At 40.2% G+C, this 16,550-nt stretch overlaps 1 protein-coding gene across 1 annotated transcript in view; it reads left to right on the top strand.

The window, feature by feature from the left end:
* Nucleotides 1-16,550, top strand: part of POLK (DNA polymerase kappa) — a 115,344-nt gene that overhangs the window by 239 nt on the left and 98,555 nt on the right. The gene's annotated exons all lie outside the window — the stretch shown is intronic.

The raw sequence follows: 16,550 nt of genomic DNA, 5'->3' as shown, positions 1-16,550 counted from the left end.
CAGTTCCCGCCTCCCCTCCAGACTGAGCGAGAGAGACTTGGGGGGAAAGGCCATTCACTGCACTGTCCCCTGCCCTACTCAAAATAAATGTGCTAATCTCTGAACTGCATAGTGGTTTTGAACGAAATCCTTTCTGCACCGATGTGTGACTCTGACAGTCTGCTTTTCTGGCATGAGCGGGCATGTCTGTACTGCACACTAGGGCTATGTCTACACTAGCACTTTTGTCCATATAACTTATATCACGGGGGGGGGGGTGAAAAAACACACCCCTGAGTGACATAAGTACACTGACAGAAACACTGGTGTGAGCAGTGCTATGTGGATAGGAGATGCTCTCCTACCAACATAGCTACTGTCACTCGTTAAGAGTGGTTTAATTATGTCGACAGGAGAGTTCTCTCCCAGTCCCATCAGCATACATGGGAGATCTTACAGCTGTGCAGCTGAATCAGTACAGCTGTGCCACTGTAAACTCTCTAGTGTAGACATGGCCTTAGCCTAGGCTCTGACTCTGGTTTTAATCCAGTCCCTGCTCCCCTTCCATCCACACACACACATCAGTCAGATTCAAGTCAGCAAGCACTCAGGACTTAGGTCCTAGGATCCTTCGTGGGGGGAATAGGGGGTATGTCAGAGCCCAAGTCCTGTTGTGAGACTGGTCCAAGTCCTATTATTTTGCAGTATGAATGCAGGTCAAGCTGCGGACCCGAGTCAGAAGGTCTGCATAGTATGGTCCCGTGACAGCTAGTTCCAGGAACTGTAAATCAAGTTGTACGATACAGTGTGGAAGCTTGGGGAACACCAAGTCCACAAGTCCAGGTCCAACAAACCCATGTTTAGTATGTAGTGTAGAGATACCTTCAAGGTTTAATTGCATATAGTGCAGTAGGCCCCAAACTTTTTATGTCATGCTCCCCCCCAGCTATAATGTAATCTGTCCACGCCCCACGGGAGCTGTGGCTGTGGCTGCATCCAGGAACCAGGCAATGGTCAGGGGCCGGAGCTGTGGCTGGGACTGCAGCCAGGAGCTGCAACCTGGGGCCAGGGCTGGGCTGTGTTTGGGGCTGTAGCTGGGGGTGGGGCCAGAGCAGAGCTGGGGGTAGATGGGGCTGGGTCATGCTCCCTCCCCACCCACTGTGGGGACTGGCCTGGGCTCCACTCTGCCCTGCCCCAAACATTCCTCTGTGCCCTCATAGCGGGGCACGCCCCACAGTTTGGGGATCATTGATATAGTCGTTTAGTTTCATTTTGATTATCTTGCTACAAAAAGAGGAGGCAAATTGTATGTTGGTGGAACATTATTACAAACTTGGCACCCAAAAAAGAAAGTCACGCCTTATATTTGTGTAATCAATGTAGTAAAATTTAGCTACATAATATTGTACAGTGCAGAGAACAAAATGACAAGGATTTGTGATTTTTTTTTGTTGGTTTTCAAAATCACTTATGAATAAGTAGTGTAAGGGCAGGCCTATACTACAAATTTACATTGGTATAGCTGCACCGCTGTAGCGTGTATGGTGAAGACATTCTAATACAATAGAAGAGAGCTCTCCCGTCAGCTTAATAACTCCACCTCCATGAGAGGCGGTAGCTATGTCGGCAGGAGAAGTTCTCCCATTGGTGTAGTGCTGCCTACATGGGAGGGTGGGTGGGTGGGTGTGTTAAGGTTGGTATAACTGCTTTGCTCAGGCATGAGGATTTTTCACATCCCAGAGTGACATCGTTATACCGATATAAATTTATAGTGTAGACCTGGCCTAAATATAAAGAAGAAAGGGGTTAACAAAGCATATAATATAAACAGAAACTGAGTACCAAAAATAGAAATACTTCCAGGTTGCCAAAACTGACAGAAAAACCTCATTCAAGCAAGTTTTACATCTAATGTAAAATTATGCATTTAATGAATCATACTGGCAAACATTATTTTAACACCTTACAGGCAGGGGTTCAAATAAACAAAATTTTAAAAAAGAAAGGGTTAAGATTGAAAGTGTGTTTGATTTGAGTCCAGCTTCTTTTTTACATTGGCTTTTTTTTTTTTTTTTAAAGTCCACCTTCAGAAACACCCCAGTGTTACAATGTCTGGCCTTGCCACAGCCATATAACCCTTCATCCTTTTTGACTAAAAAATTGTAAACATATAAAGCTTTTATTCACACTTTTACCTATAACTCACCCCCTCCATGATTTATCCTGGTCCTCTACATTCTTCTCTGTGCCTTTTCCTGATTCCTTGTAACTATCTCCATGCCCACTCTAGTCCCTATCATATCTTTTTAATGTCTCTTGTTCTGCCATCTCCAGGTCCTGTGCCCCATGTGTCTCCCAGTGCTTTACGCTCCTTTCCAGACACTCCCATTCCTTTTTCTTCCATGCACCCTTTTATTTTTCTTGGTATCCTTATCCTCTTTTCCATGCTTCGTCTTAGTCCCCTGTGCAGCCTTGTTTGTGCCACCCTCAGTGTGCTACACTCTCTCATGGCTTTTCTGGTCCCCAGCACTCACTTTCCATGTCTTACTTCCCTTTGTCCCCCACCCCTATTCCATGCCCCTTCTGTGTTCCTCCTCCAGAATCCCCATTTTTAGACCAGGGTCCATGTGACCTCTTAGATCCTTACCCCAATCTCTGTTCCTTCTGGTCTCCTAGATATAAATTGTGGGGAGCTTAAAAACTAGTTTTATAATGGGAAACTAGCATCAATCTAAACCGTGGAGTAGCTACTATTGCTCCATAATTATGATGTATTGAGTAAAATACAAGAAAATAAAATACAAAAATAGCTTTTCATAGTTCTATTAAACAAGTATGACATTTGTAATAGATGATCATTAGAGCCCTGCAAATCTGCGGATATCTGCTTTATATCCACAGATCATTTCTGCAGATCACGGATCAGATGCAGATACAAATTTTATATCCGCACAGGGCTCTAGTGATCATGATTTATCTTTAAAAAGAGTAAGTTTTAAATGTATGAATGATTGGTTCACTCACTTTTTCTTCACTGCTTCTGTCTTTCCCTTATTTTCCCATTACTGTCCCCCGTTTCCCTATGTGACTCTTGATCTTCGTTTTCCGAATCCTGCATAAACACAGCTTGAGCTGGAGCCTTCAGGATCCTGTATTCTTTCAGAGACATCAATTTATAATTGTTCTTGCATTTAAAACCATTTTAAAAGGCTGTCCTTCAAGTGTTTTTGTTTAAACAGCAAAATTTGGCTCTGATATTTAAACCACTTTTAATATTTTTGAAAATCTGATTTCTTTCCAGAACAATTGCATGTGATTTCCAGAAAAGAGAACACAATTTAGGAATTTTTTAAGTGAAAAATGAAATATTTTAGAAGTTCTGTTGCTGAAAGAATATACAGAATATAAATGTACATTTTTCTGTAAAAACGAGATTGCAAGTGGCAGTACACCTTTTGGCATGCCCTCTGTTAGCGAATTTTGATCATGGCAATTTTTTAAGTAACCTTTTCTGGCTATGTTACAAATTGTTCAACATTTGTTTTCTGTGGTTCAGATATATTAAATAATATCAATAAGCATATCTATATACTGCAAACCAAGACCAGTAGATTTCGTTTAAAAAAATATTGTAATGCTACATAAAAATTGAGAGGAAAAACTGCAGATAACAAAACAATTCTTTGTCTTCAAAGTAAATTTGGAAATCTTCAAGCCAAACCAATTTTTCTAGCCAAAGTTGTAAAGGAGCTAAAAACTGAGCTTATAATGGGACCTGATTACAGCCTTATCTTGGGAGAATTGATATGTGTGTGGACAGCACTCAGTGGAGTTCAAATAATTTAATAATAGGTGATAGAATAATCAATGACATTTTTTCTTTATTTTTTTGTTTGTTTGCTTTCAAATACTGTGTTTCAGAAGAGACATGATTTCAGACATCTGTGAGGGAGCCTGATTATCAGAAAATGCTGAGCCGACTGCTCTTTCAAAAATCAGGTCTCATTAAGATGTCTCAACTTCAGCACCCAAAATCACTAGTCTTGTCTGAAAATCTTGGCCTAGTTTTATATTCATCTATTCAGCTGTATCAGCACATCACATCCTTAGCAATTTACAATTTACAATTTTGCAATACAAAATTGGGATAAAATACTTAAATTTCTCTCTTTACATGTTTCATTAGTAGCTCTGTAAAACAAAGGCTACAAACATGTAACAATCTCCGCTCTTCATCTGAATGCGTCAACAGCAAACCGAGGATGTTAAGTTTGTGTATGCATACATGCTACTGTCACTATCCATCAGTTCTTCCTGCCAGTTCTATTCTTGTAAATCAGCAGGGGATTGAAACTGACAAGAATCCTGTTCTCCAGGTTCTTCAGAAACCAAAGCTGTTGTAAATTTCAAACCCCTGTGGATCAAAAGAATGGAGCTTGTGACCCTGTGACCTGCATATTGGCATGTGTCTTTGTTTGTTTGTGGTTTAACACAGCTGATAGATGTTCCCCTTTCAACGATTAAACTATCTTTTAAAGGGCTTAAAGAGGAGGTTCATCTGAGCCTGTCAGCCAGTGTTCTTTTTCTATAGGAATCCTCAGTAGCACGGGGAGATATACATTAGGCGCATAGACATTAATCAGAGAGAAATCTGGAATACAAGTGTTATTATTTTAGGTTAAAACAGTGGTCACCAATCTTTTTATGCACAAGGTCACTTTTTGAATTTAAGTGCAACCCAGGATCTACCCTGCCCCTTCTTGGAAGCCCCATCCCACTCACTCTATCCCCCTCCCTCCATTTCTCGCTCTCCCCCACCCTCACTCACTTTCACTGGACTGGGGCAGGGGACTGGGGTTTGGGAGGGGGTGCAGGCTCTGAGCTGGGGCCAAGGGGTTTGGGGTGCAGGAGGAGGCTCCAGGCTGAGCCTGGGGCAGGGGGTTGGGGTACAGGAGCGGGTGAGGGGTGCAAGCTCTAGGAGGAAGTTTGGGTGCAGGAGGAGGCTCCAGGATGGAGCAGAGTGTTGGGGTGCAGAAGGGGGTATGGGGTGCTGTCTCCGGGAAGGGGGTCAGGGCTGGGGCAGGGGATCGGAGTGCACTCTGGGAGGGGGCTCAGAGCTGGGGCGGGGGCTTGGAATGCAGGAGTGGGTTCAGGGTACAGGAAGGGGTATGGGGTGCGGGCTCCCACCAGGCAGCACTTACGTTGGTCGGCTCCCAGTTGGCAGTGCAGTGGGACTAAGGCAGGCTCCCTGCCTGGCCCGGCCCCACGCCACTCCTGGAAGGGGCCAATGCGCCCCTGTGGGGGGCAGAGCATGTGGCTCCGTGCGCTGCCCCTCTCTGCTCCCATTGGCCACAGTTCTCCATTCCCAGCCAATAGGAGTTGCAGGGGCGGTGCTTGCAGGCAGGATCAGTGTGCACAGACCCCTGCCCCCTTTCGCCCTGCCAGGGTTGCGCTGGGCCGTGGGGCAGGCTGGGAGGCTGCCTTAGCAGCAGCCCCAGTGGACTTTTAGCGACCACTGGGTTAAAATATACCTGTATACATCCAAATAAAGGATAAATCAAATACTGTAGTTTGAATTCAACAAAATGCTGGACTTGGCAGAATAACTTTCCAATACATAAGTTCTTAAGAAATATTTTAATAGTATTGAACTTCCCTAACTCTGACTAACAGAAACAGATGGATGTACATCTTCTGTTGCTGCCTAGAGATTCAGCAAGTAATCAAAACTATGCATTTGGGGAACCCCCCAGGTCTATTTGGGGGGAGGGATAGCTCAGTGGTTTGAGCATTGGCCTGCTAAACCCAGGGTTGTGAGTTCAATCCTTGAGGGGGCCATTTAGGGATCTAGGGCAAAAATTGGGGATTGGTCCTGCTTTGAGCAGGGGGTTGGACTAGATGACCTCCTGAGGTCCCTTCCAACCCTGATATTCTATGATTTTATTGGCTTATCTTTTGTATTTTATGTACATTTATCAAGATCATCTTATTCCTGTACTAAGATGGTTGTAATTTAATTACGTAATGGTGGGAAGTGTTCCTATATGGCTGCCAAATCCCTCCTATTCAGCAATAGGAATAAAGCCAATAAATGGATCACATAGTTAAAATCTTAATTTATTAATAATAATACTGAGTTTTTGTGTACTGCTTTTCACCTGTGGATCCCAAAGTGCTTTACAAAAGAGATGAGTCTTAAAGTAGAACTCATAGGCACCAACCAAAATAAGGGCCCCATTGTTCTAGGGCTCTGATCCTACAAGACATGGTCCCTGCCTCAGATAGTTTATAATCTAAGTAAAGTGACATATGAAGGGTGGTGGCTGAGGATTACTCTTAAACTATCTCCTTAGACCTTTGCCTGTTCTCCATCCATACTTCACTCTTATTCTATCCTGCAAAAAGTAAGGAAGCAGGTGCATGAGGTGTGTGGTACTCACTTGTAGAGGACTGTACCTAGTACTTAACCTTACTTGTGCCCAAGAATATGCTCTACTCACGTATGTGATGGAGCTTAATTTTGTACCCTTCTCTGAACTTGGTTCAAGTATGTGTAACACCAAAGCTCTGATCTCTATTCTCCAGTCCAGGATGTGTGTGCCACATAGTTTCTTTACCTTATAAAACACACTCTAAGCAAATAGACTAGTAGGAAACTACCTATCAGAGATCCAAAATAATATCTGTTAATGTTTTAGCATATTGTATTTTTAGTGGTGAAAAGTTGTTCAAAAAAAAGTTGGGCTTTTGACAGCTTGCAGTCTGACTGATCTGTTAAGTTAAAGGAGAGGCTATGATTATCAATGACTTCCTTTCATAACATTATGCTATGTTGAAGCACTTAGCCTGTTTGCCTGCTATCCTTGTTATTTGCCTTGGCTCTTGAGTCCTTTGCCTGCCCCAGGGGGGTAGGAAAGTGGGGAGGAGGCACAGTAAAGTTGTCATGACAAATATATTTATTGGGGTAATTCACTGCTTTCTGAATCCCAAAAGAATACTGAATTATCCCCACACCCTTATAGCAGTGAATTGTAATCAGTGTTGTGTTTAACTCTTTTCTGATGTTTGACTGAGCTCAGCATGAATGCAGTTTTAGTGTTTAACTAAAAATGAACGATTTTATTGTGGGATTTTTTTAAAAGGTAAATATTCTTGTCTGATTTTTAATCTCTGGTACTGGTAGCTGTGGATTTCTTTAGGATAATTTTTCACCTGCCTTTCCATGTAAAGGCCTTAGTGTTATGTATGTTCTTCATCTGAGAAATTCCAAGTCTATTTCTGAACTCATGCCTGTGTAATTATAGGTGGAGCTGACATTGCCTAATACTTTCCATGAGAAGACTCTTTTCAGTTGCTAGTAAATTTGCAAAACTTTAACCATTTGGGCTGAAATTTCCTATTCCAGGTGTCTATCTGAGGCTTAACTCTCCCTCCCCGCCCCCCCCCCCCCCCCGCCAACCCACCCATAAATTTCAATAAAAATGGTTCGGCTATTTCCATGAAGGATGTTAAAGAAAAATATGCTATTTTCCCAATGTTGAAGAATTTGTACATGTGTTTTATTAAAAGGTCTAGTGCCTCCAAGCTTTGAAGCAGAGACTTGAAATTCAGGGGGGGCATTGCCCTGGGCCAGGAGGTGTCTTGCTGTCCATGTGAAAATCCATACAATTAGCAGAATTATAAGCCACTGAAAATCACCATTTGGATATGCTCAGTAGAGCTTAAAGAAAAATTCTACAAACAGGTCCCATTCAGTGCACACAACAGATTTTGCTCAAGAAGTGAAGCAGGAATGAATAGCAAACTGTTCATAGCAAAAATGTTTTTTATAAGATGCTTCAAGTTGGGTACTCAAAATCAGTGAACAATTTTGACAATTTCATCTCTGTGCCTTAATTCCCCAACTGCAAAATGGGGATGATAATAGAGATGAAAAGAAATTCACTAAATCAGATATTACTATGAGCACCATAAAAAAGCCCACGAAGAGTCTGATAGCTCGGTATTCGGTATAGAGCTGGGATTGTCTGCAGTAAATAAGGCATGACATCACACATTCATTGATGATAGTAAAAATAAATAATGAATAGCTACACATTCATTGAGGTTCATCCACCCTGTGGAAGAAGAATAGTATGTGATCAAGGAATTAAAGACTGTATCTAATGCATATGCCGAAGGGGAGATGGGTGAATTAAGGTTGTATGAGCAACTTCAGTGCTGTGTTTTCTAACTTTTGAGTGCTTGACTTTGCAAACTTAATACTCCTAACACAGTTTTTGTATGTAATATATTAATATTGATAAACTAATTGTGAGGTTGGGCACATTTTCACACTTCTGGCTGCAGTCCTGGCCCTACTGAAGTCAAATGGGAATTTTGCCATTGACTTCAATGGGGGCAATATTACACTCCAGGTGTCTGTGATAAATATGGAGAGAAAACTGAAAAGATTCTGCCCTTGAAGGATTCTGTGTAATCAAGTACCCAAGAAAATCATAAATATGACAAATTACTATGTGAATTGTACCGGATATTTAAAATAGCTATTCTGTAAATGTACATTATTGGTGATGGAGCCAAGTGTGGTGAAGTGAAGAAGAAAGAACCAACCTTTCTCCACTTCACAGCAGGATATAATAAGCCTGAGTTAAGTGGTCCTCTAGCAACTTAATTTGCAGCCAATAGCTGCATAGATGTGATTATTGCCAAATGTATCCCAGAAGTTTATAATCTGCTGAGGAATCAACAAGTCTATTAAACACAAATGTAAGAGATTTTTCCACCATACAGAGCACTTTGGATTTTAACAGTACTTAACAGTAGGCTACTTATAATGTGCATTTTTTATTAAAAAAAAAAAAAAGAAAGAAATTGGGTAGCTATATAGTGCACTCTGTCACTAGGGAAAGGAGAGTTCAACTCCTGGTTTTAGCCTCTTGATCCCTGGGCTACATGACTGTAAAGCACTTCAATCCCAATTGTATCTTGTATTTATCGATAGCCGTCCCTGGTTAGGTGCCACATTGATGGGAAGCCAGGGTAAATTCTGGTCTTTTATTCTGTTTCTCTTTGATAATCTCATTTGTACTATTAACTTCAGAGTACCCTATCCCTTTTGTATCTCTTGTTTTGTATGCACAGTGATCCCTTGCAGTCAACATTCAATGAAATTAAATCCTTTTTCTTCTGACTTAGTTAATTGTGGTGTCTCTTGTCCCTTTGGTGCATCTGTAGAATTCTTATTAACATTAATAAGAGTTGCACTCATTGCTGCATACTGGCTTTATTCACTAGGATCAAAGATAATATTAGTTTTACATTGATATGCCCTCTCTCTGTGGATTAAATCCTGCACTAATAGGGGAATGTGTACAATTATCCAGGAGGGTTTTTTTCATTCCCAACATTTGTGTGTTGAGGTAACTCTTATACTTTGCCTTGTTCTCATTTGAAAACAGACATATACTACAAAAGCAGAGGTAAAAGAATAGTTAAATCTATTTTTACTTGTGAAAGTCTCAGAAGCATATTTTAAGGCCATGCAGTAATGATACCAAGTGTCAAGTTTTAATTAAATGTTTTTGTTGTCATTTAATATTCTTATTGGAATTGTGAAGAAATCATGAAATGGGGCTCCTGACTTTAATCCTTCTAAAACTGAACAGGTTTTTTTTTTTTCTAAGAAAGAATGACTGCAAAAATCCTATTTGCTATTTCCACCATTAGGTGTTTGTTTGTTTAGGTTTTTGTTTGTTTATTTGGTACATAGATGACTCCTTGTTCACAATATGCAATTTTAAGGCAGTTTTTTGGGTGGGATTTTTGGGTGTGCGAATTAACAGTAGGATTTTTTGGGTAGTTTTTTCAACTTACTCCACATTTTTTCTTTTGGTCTCAAGTCAGATGACTGTGATGGTTAAAGTGCTACACATTTGCTTTTCTTGAAAGGGGTGTATGTAAAATATGATGTGTGCTTTCAGTCATCCTGTTGGAAATAAATTCTCTCCAAAGCTTTGTCCCTACTTGGATCACTTTCGAGTCCTAATATTCCTTCATAACTGTCCATTACACCGTGAGTGAAACGCAACTTGCCAACAAACTTCAATATACCCTGCACCATGACATAGCCTCCACCAAACTTTCTAGTCTTGGCAGTATTATTTTAGGGTTTCTTTTTCCTGTTTATACAGTAGAACCTCAGAGTTACGAACACCTCAGGAATGGAGGTTGTTGACAACTCTGAAATATTCGTAACTCTGAACAAAATGTTATGGTTGTTCTTTCAAAAGTTTACAACTGACCATTGACTTAAATATAGCTTTGAAACTTTACTATGCAGAAGAAAAATCTTGCTTTCCCTTTATTTTTTTAATAGGGTTGTCAAGCGCTTAAAAAATTAATCGTGATTAATCACACTGTTAAACATTAATAGAATACCATTTATTTAAATATTTTTGGATATTTTCTACATTTTCAAATATATTGATTTCAGTTACAGCAGAGAATACAAAGTGTACAGGACTCACTTTATATTTATTTTTATTACAAGTATTTGTACTGTAAAAAAACAAAAGAAAAAGTATTTATCAATTCACCTAAATCAAGTACTGTAGTGCAATCACTTTATCATGAAAGTTGAAGTTACAAATGTAGAATTATGAACAAAAAAAACTGCATTCAGAAATAAAACAGTAAAGAAGTAAAATAAAAGAAGTAAAATTTTAGAGGCTGTAAGTCCACTCAGTCCTACTTCTTGTTCAGCCAATCGCTCAGACAAACAAGTTTGTTTACATTTGGAGGCGATAATGCTACCCGCTTCTTGTTTACGATAAGGAATCCGGTGGCACCTTAAAGACAAACAGATTTATTTGGGCATAAGCTTTCGTGGGCTGGAACCCACTTCATCAGATGCATGGAGTAAAAATTACAGATGCAGGCATTATTATACTGACACATAAAGCATAATAAGCATAGTATAATAATGTCTGCATCTGTAATTTTCACTCCATGCATCTGATGAAGTGGGTTCCAGCCCACGAAAGCTTATGCCCAAATAAATCTGTTAGTCTTTAAGGTGCCACCAGACTCCTTGTTGTTTTTGTGGATACAGGCTAACACAGCTACCCGCTGATACTTGTTTACAATATCACTTGAAAGTGAGAACAGGTGTTCTGATGGCACTGTTTTAGCTGGCATCCCAAGATATTTATTTGCCAGATGTCTTCATGCTTCAACCATCGTTCCAGAGGACATGGGTCCTTGCTGATGACGGTTTCTGCTCTATAACAATCCAAAGCAGTACGGACCGATGCATGTTCGTTTTCATTATCTGAGTTTTCATTTTCTATTTTGGTGGTTCGGGTTCTGTAGTTTCCGGATCAGAGTGTTGCTCTTTTAAGGCTTCTGTTTAGTATATTTGACGTGTAAATACCTTGCAATGCCGGCTACAAAAGTGCCAAGCAAATGCCTGTTCTCACTTTCTGGTGACACTGTAAATAAGAAGAGGGCAGCATTATCTCCTGTAAATCTAAACAAACTTGTTTGTCTCTTAGTGATTGGCTGAATAATAAGTAGGACTGAGTGGACTTGTAGGCTCTGAAGTTTTACATTGTTTTGTTGTTGAGTGCAGTTATGTAACAAAAAAAATTCTACATTTGTAAATTTCATTTTTACGACAGAGATTGCACTACAGTACTTGTAAGAGGTGAATTGAAAAATACTATTTCTTTTGTTTATCATTTTTACAGTGCAAATATTTATAATCAGAAATACACACTTTGATTTCAGTTACAATACAGAATACAATATATATAAAAATGTAGAAAAACATCCAAAATATTTTATAAATTTCAGTTGGTATTCTATTGTTTAACAGCACAATTAAAACTATGCTTAATCGCGATTAATTTTTTTGAGTTAATCGCGTGAGTTAACTGTGATTAATCGACAGCCCTATTTTTTAGTAGTTTACATTTAGCACAGTATTGTACTGCATTTGTTTTGGTCTGCTTCTGCCTGATTGTGCACTTCTGATTCCAAATGTGGTATGTTGACTGGTCAGTTCATAACTGGTGTTCATGACTCTGAGGTTCTACTGTAAATCTTTTCTCTTATTGGAATGAGGTTAGTTAATTTTTTAGCACATCACAAACAGCAAGTCAAAGGATTCTGGTGGTGGAATTACTGGCATTTGAACGAAGGCAAGCTACAGGGTTGCAGCAAAAATAGTTGCTTATTTAAGTTAGGAGAGGGGCACTTGATATATAATCATTTCCTCTTAGTGCCACTCCACACACACATCCTTATTCCTCCTCTGCGCTCCCCATGCTGCTCCCTTTCTGGTATTTCCAAGACTATTAGATTCCCCATTTCTTTCAGGCTTCTGTGCCTTGCCTCTTCCCTGCAATATGTAATGTTTCCTTGCTGTTTGCTTCCTTCAGTCCTGATCATAAAATTACTTTGAGGTGGGATACACAGCCCAATTTCTTCTCAGTGGAGCCCATCTCACTGGTAGAGCATCCCACACATTAGTGACATCCTCTGAGCTGCCACCACCACCACTTGATTCTGTATCTCCTACAGAGCTATGGAGGACAGCAGCTGCTCCTCTTCACCCTCATTAGGGAACTCTCAGAAGAAACACTTGTATTCCCCCCTAGTTATAGTAGGTCCTCTCCTTCCAAAATAGGGTGACCAGATAGCAAGTGTGAAAAATCAGGACACAAGGTGCGGGGATAATAGACGCCTATATAAGACAAAGCCCCGAATGTCAGGACTGTCCCTATAAAATCGGGACATCAGGTCACCCTACTCCCAAATAACTGGAGAAATAGGTTGGTGCTTAATTGCAGGCTGACTGTCTTCATAGGCTTCTCTGATCCTACACTCTACACAATGGGACACTAAGATATTTAGCATCCCTTGCATTGAATGCTATAAGGGAAACAATGCAATCTTACAGAGGTTTCTTGCGGTGACAGCACCCCCAAAATACATTGTTCTGTGTAGCCATCTACTCTGCCTCCTGTTCTGAGTAGAATATGTTCATTTATGTTTCTTCAAACCATAAAACTTTTCACCCTTTTTCAAGTTGTCATAAACAAACTTTAATCTCACTGTGCTTTAAAGTAAGACAGGGATTCTTATAGTTAATTTTCATAGGTCCATTTAAACCTTTACTCCTTATCAATTTCTGCACTGATATCAGCAACATTTTGTTCCTTCAACTTTGTTTTTGCAGTGTCACATGTTCTCCCCCTCTGGTGTTTCTTTACATGTTTAAATTTGTTCTTTTTACTCTGTTTACACTGGTAGATCTCCAACTACTTTGATTTGACAATGCTGTGCCTGTTGTTTTATTATTGCTTCCACAGTTCATTTGAGTGCAGTGAGTTGATGTCTTTTTTTTCCTAAGGACACGCTTTTCTGTAAACAAAATGGTCTTCAGTTTCTGTTTGTCCCACTAGGCAGCTGAAAGGTATTTACCTATGACTCACCTTTTCTGTTTTGTGCATCTGTAAATCCTATGGAGAACTAAACTCATGTCTCCAATAAATAATTTTTCTCAATTATAATTAAGCTATTAATTTATATTTATGTACTTTATTATTTAAGTACTAATAATGTGCTCTGTGCTATACAAGACTGGCCCTACCTAGAGAATCCTACAGTGTCAAAGACACATTAATAGACCAGAATTAGTATTACCTTAAAATGTTACTGTTTTTTCATCACCAATGTCTTCATCATTCTCCTCCCAGTTATGTATGTTGAGGTAAAGAAGGCATTTGACTGACATGAGTTAATGCTTGAAGCTCTTGCAGAAAAACTGAGTCTTTAGAAATAATGTTAATAAGGAGAGGGTGGAAACCTGATGTGCTGGGATAAGGAGATCAATCCAAGCATAGGGAGCAGCATGGAAGAAGCCACAAAGACTGGAGTGGGCAAAGGAAGGAGGTAAGGAGAGAGAAATTATCTAAAATGTAGGCTTGGTGAGGCATTTTCTCTGGGGAAAAGTCATTACATCCATTGGTATTTATAATGTCTATTACCGGTGCAGCTTCTAAATTGCTTTTCTCCCCCACACATTCTCACAACCAGGCATTGCCAGTACCAGTATGGCTACTGTTGGACTGACTGAAATGGAAGTGATAGTTAACCTTGCACAGAGTTTAGTGTGATCATTGAAACACGGGGAACAGTGCTTTTGGCTTGAGCTGGGAAGACTAGCTACTCTGTTGCAGTTGCAGGGCCAGTGGTTCCCAACAGTGTGGTAGATTGCACCAACATGGGTGGAGAGAGTATGAAAATGTGGTGAAATGGTCTCAGGTCTGCCTGGCACTCCCCACTTCCTGCTGGCCTCAGAGCACCCAAGGTGTTCGTCTGATGTCTGCTTTGTCTCAGTAACTCCTGTTCTGTGTTCTGACAGGCCAGAGCCAAAAAACACAGAGATTATTACTCAGCTGGTCTTGGCTCTTCTCAAAAAATGTCACAAATAATAAACCCAATGCATTGAATATAATTAAAACTTAAGATTATTTTAATGAGATAGAACTTTTATATTTTAAAAATATAACTTGCTCTACTACAGGAATGCAGTTGGTCTCCTGTTCCAAGGGAAAAAAATTCAGCAAAAACGAACACCTCCGTCATTATAGAAAATAAGGGAAACAAATGCATTTGCTTAAAGATTTGATAAATCCATTCACTCACAATGAATAAAGAAGTTCTTTGATTAGGGTTACTCATAAGTTTCTGCAGAAACTTTCAGCTTTCATTTCTAATACTTTTGGGAACATAACCTTCTAAATGCGAACAGAATGCCATACTGTTAAGAGCTCAAAAATCCTAAGAATGAGTTAAAAAAACACAAGATTAAAAATTAATTAATTAGTGATGCTTTTGGGTCAGTCTTCTGAGTAATTAACATATAGAGGAATCCTTCCCCCCCATGAACCGTATGTGATCATTTCAGGTGGAAAATTCAACCGTAAATGCCTAAACACAAATGTGGGCTGCCTCCAGATCTTTGGTAGGGGATCATGCTTATTCTTTCCTAACCCCTCAGCTGGAGAAGCAACAGTTTTTAAACATGCATCTTGCTAGCAATGTTCCAGCACAGTTTTATTTCCATTTGTGATGGGTTGGATTGCAGAAATCCCCTTTGGCGGTGCCAACTGATGTGCGCTACTTCTACCCCTGCTTTCCCTGCCAGCTTGATATTCCAGCACCCTGTCTTGCTGAGCCAGACACGCCAGTCTGCTCCAACACAGACCCAGGGTTTGAACCACGTGCCCCAAAGCTGCAGACTTAACTGAAAGCAACTTAAGAAGTGTTCCTGTCTTTAACACTCAGATGCCCAACTTCCAGTGGGGTCCAAACCCCAAATAAATCTGTTTTACCCCGTATAGAGCTTATACAGGGTAAACTCATAAATTGTTCGCCCTCTAGAACACTGATAGAGAGATATGCGCAGCTGTTTGCCAGCCCCCCCCCCCCTTCCAGGTACTAATACGTACTCTGGGTTAATTAATAAGTAAAAAGTGATTTTATTAAATACAGAAAGCAGGATTTAAGTGGTTCCAAGTAGTAACTGACAGAACAAAGTGAATTACCAAGCAAAAATAAAACAAAACACACAAGTCTGTCTAGTACAGTAATAAAACTGAATACAGATAAAATCTCACCCTCAGAGATGTTTCAATAAGTTTCTTTCACAGACTGGATGCCTTCCTAGTCTGGGCACAATCCTTTTCCCCTGGTACAGCCCTTGTTCCAGCTCAGGTGGTAGCTAGGGGATTTCTCATGATGGCCACCGCCTCATTTGTTCTGTGCCAGCCACTTATATATCTTTTGCATAAGGTGGGAATCCTTTGTCCCTCTGGGTTCCCGCCCCTCCTTCTCAATGGAAAAGCACCAGGTTAAAGATGGATTCCAGTTCAGGTGACATCACATGTCACTGTAAGACTTCATTACCCATTTGCCAGCCCACAGGTATACAGGAAGACTTACAACTAAAACAGAGCCATCTACAGTCAATTGTCCTGGTTAATGGGAGCCATTAAGATTCCAAACTGCCATTAATGGCCCACACTTTGCATAACTACAATAGGACCTCAGAGTTATATTTCATATTTCTAGTTTAAGGTACAAGAGTGATACATTTATACAAATAGGATGACCACACTCAGTAGATCATAAGCTTTGTAATGATACCTTACAAGAGACCTTTTGCATGAAGCATATTCCAGTTATATTATATTCACACTCATTAGCATATTTTTATAAAATCATATAGAGTGCAATGTCACACCATTGTTGTGCAATAGAGTTACTGTGGTAACTGGGTCTGGGTGTGCAGCACATTGAGAGACAGCTCTTGAAGGGGTGTGGCTCCTATCAGACGGAAAGGACCCTTGACTGCGGAAGTAACTGAGAGGAAGTTAAGGAGATGGGTGCTCCTTGCCAGGGAGAGAAGATGAAGTTGTTTTTTTAATCAGCAGTAGGAGGGAGCTGCCTTTATACCCTCTTCCGATAATAAATACATGTTCTCTTATTTATTGAGCTCA

This window comes from Natator depressus, chromosome 5 (genome assembly GCF_965152275.1).
Source record: "Natator depressus isolate rNatDep1 chromosome 5, rNatDep2.hap1, whole genome shotgun sequence".
Lineage (NCBI taxonomy): Eukaryota > Metazoa > Chordata > Testudines > Cheloniidae > Natator > Natator depressus.
The sequence above is the reverse complement of the archived record's forward strand: the minus strand, read 5'-3'. Positions and strand labels throughout refer to the sequence as shown.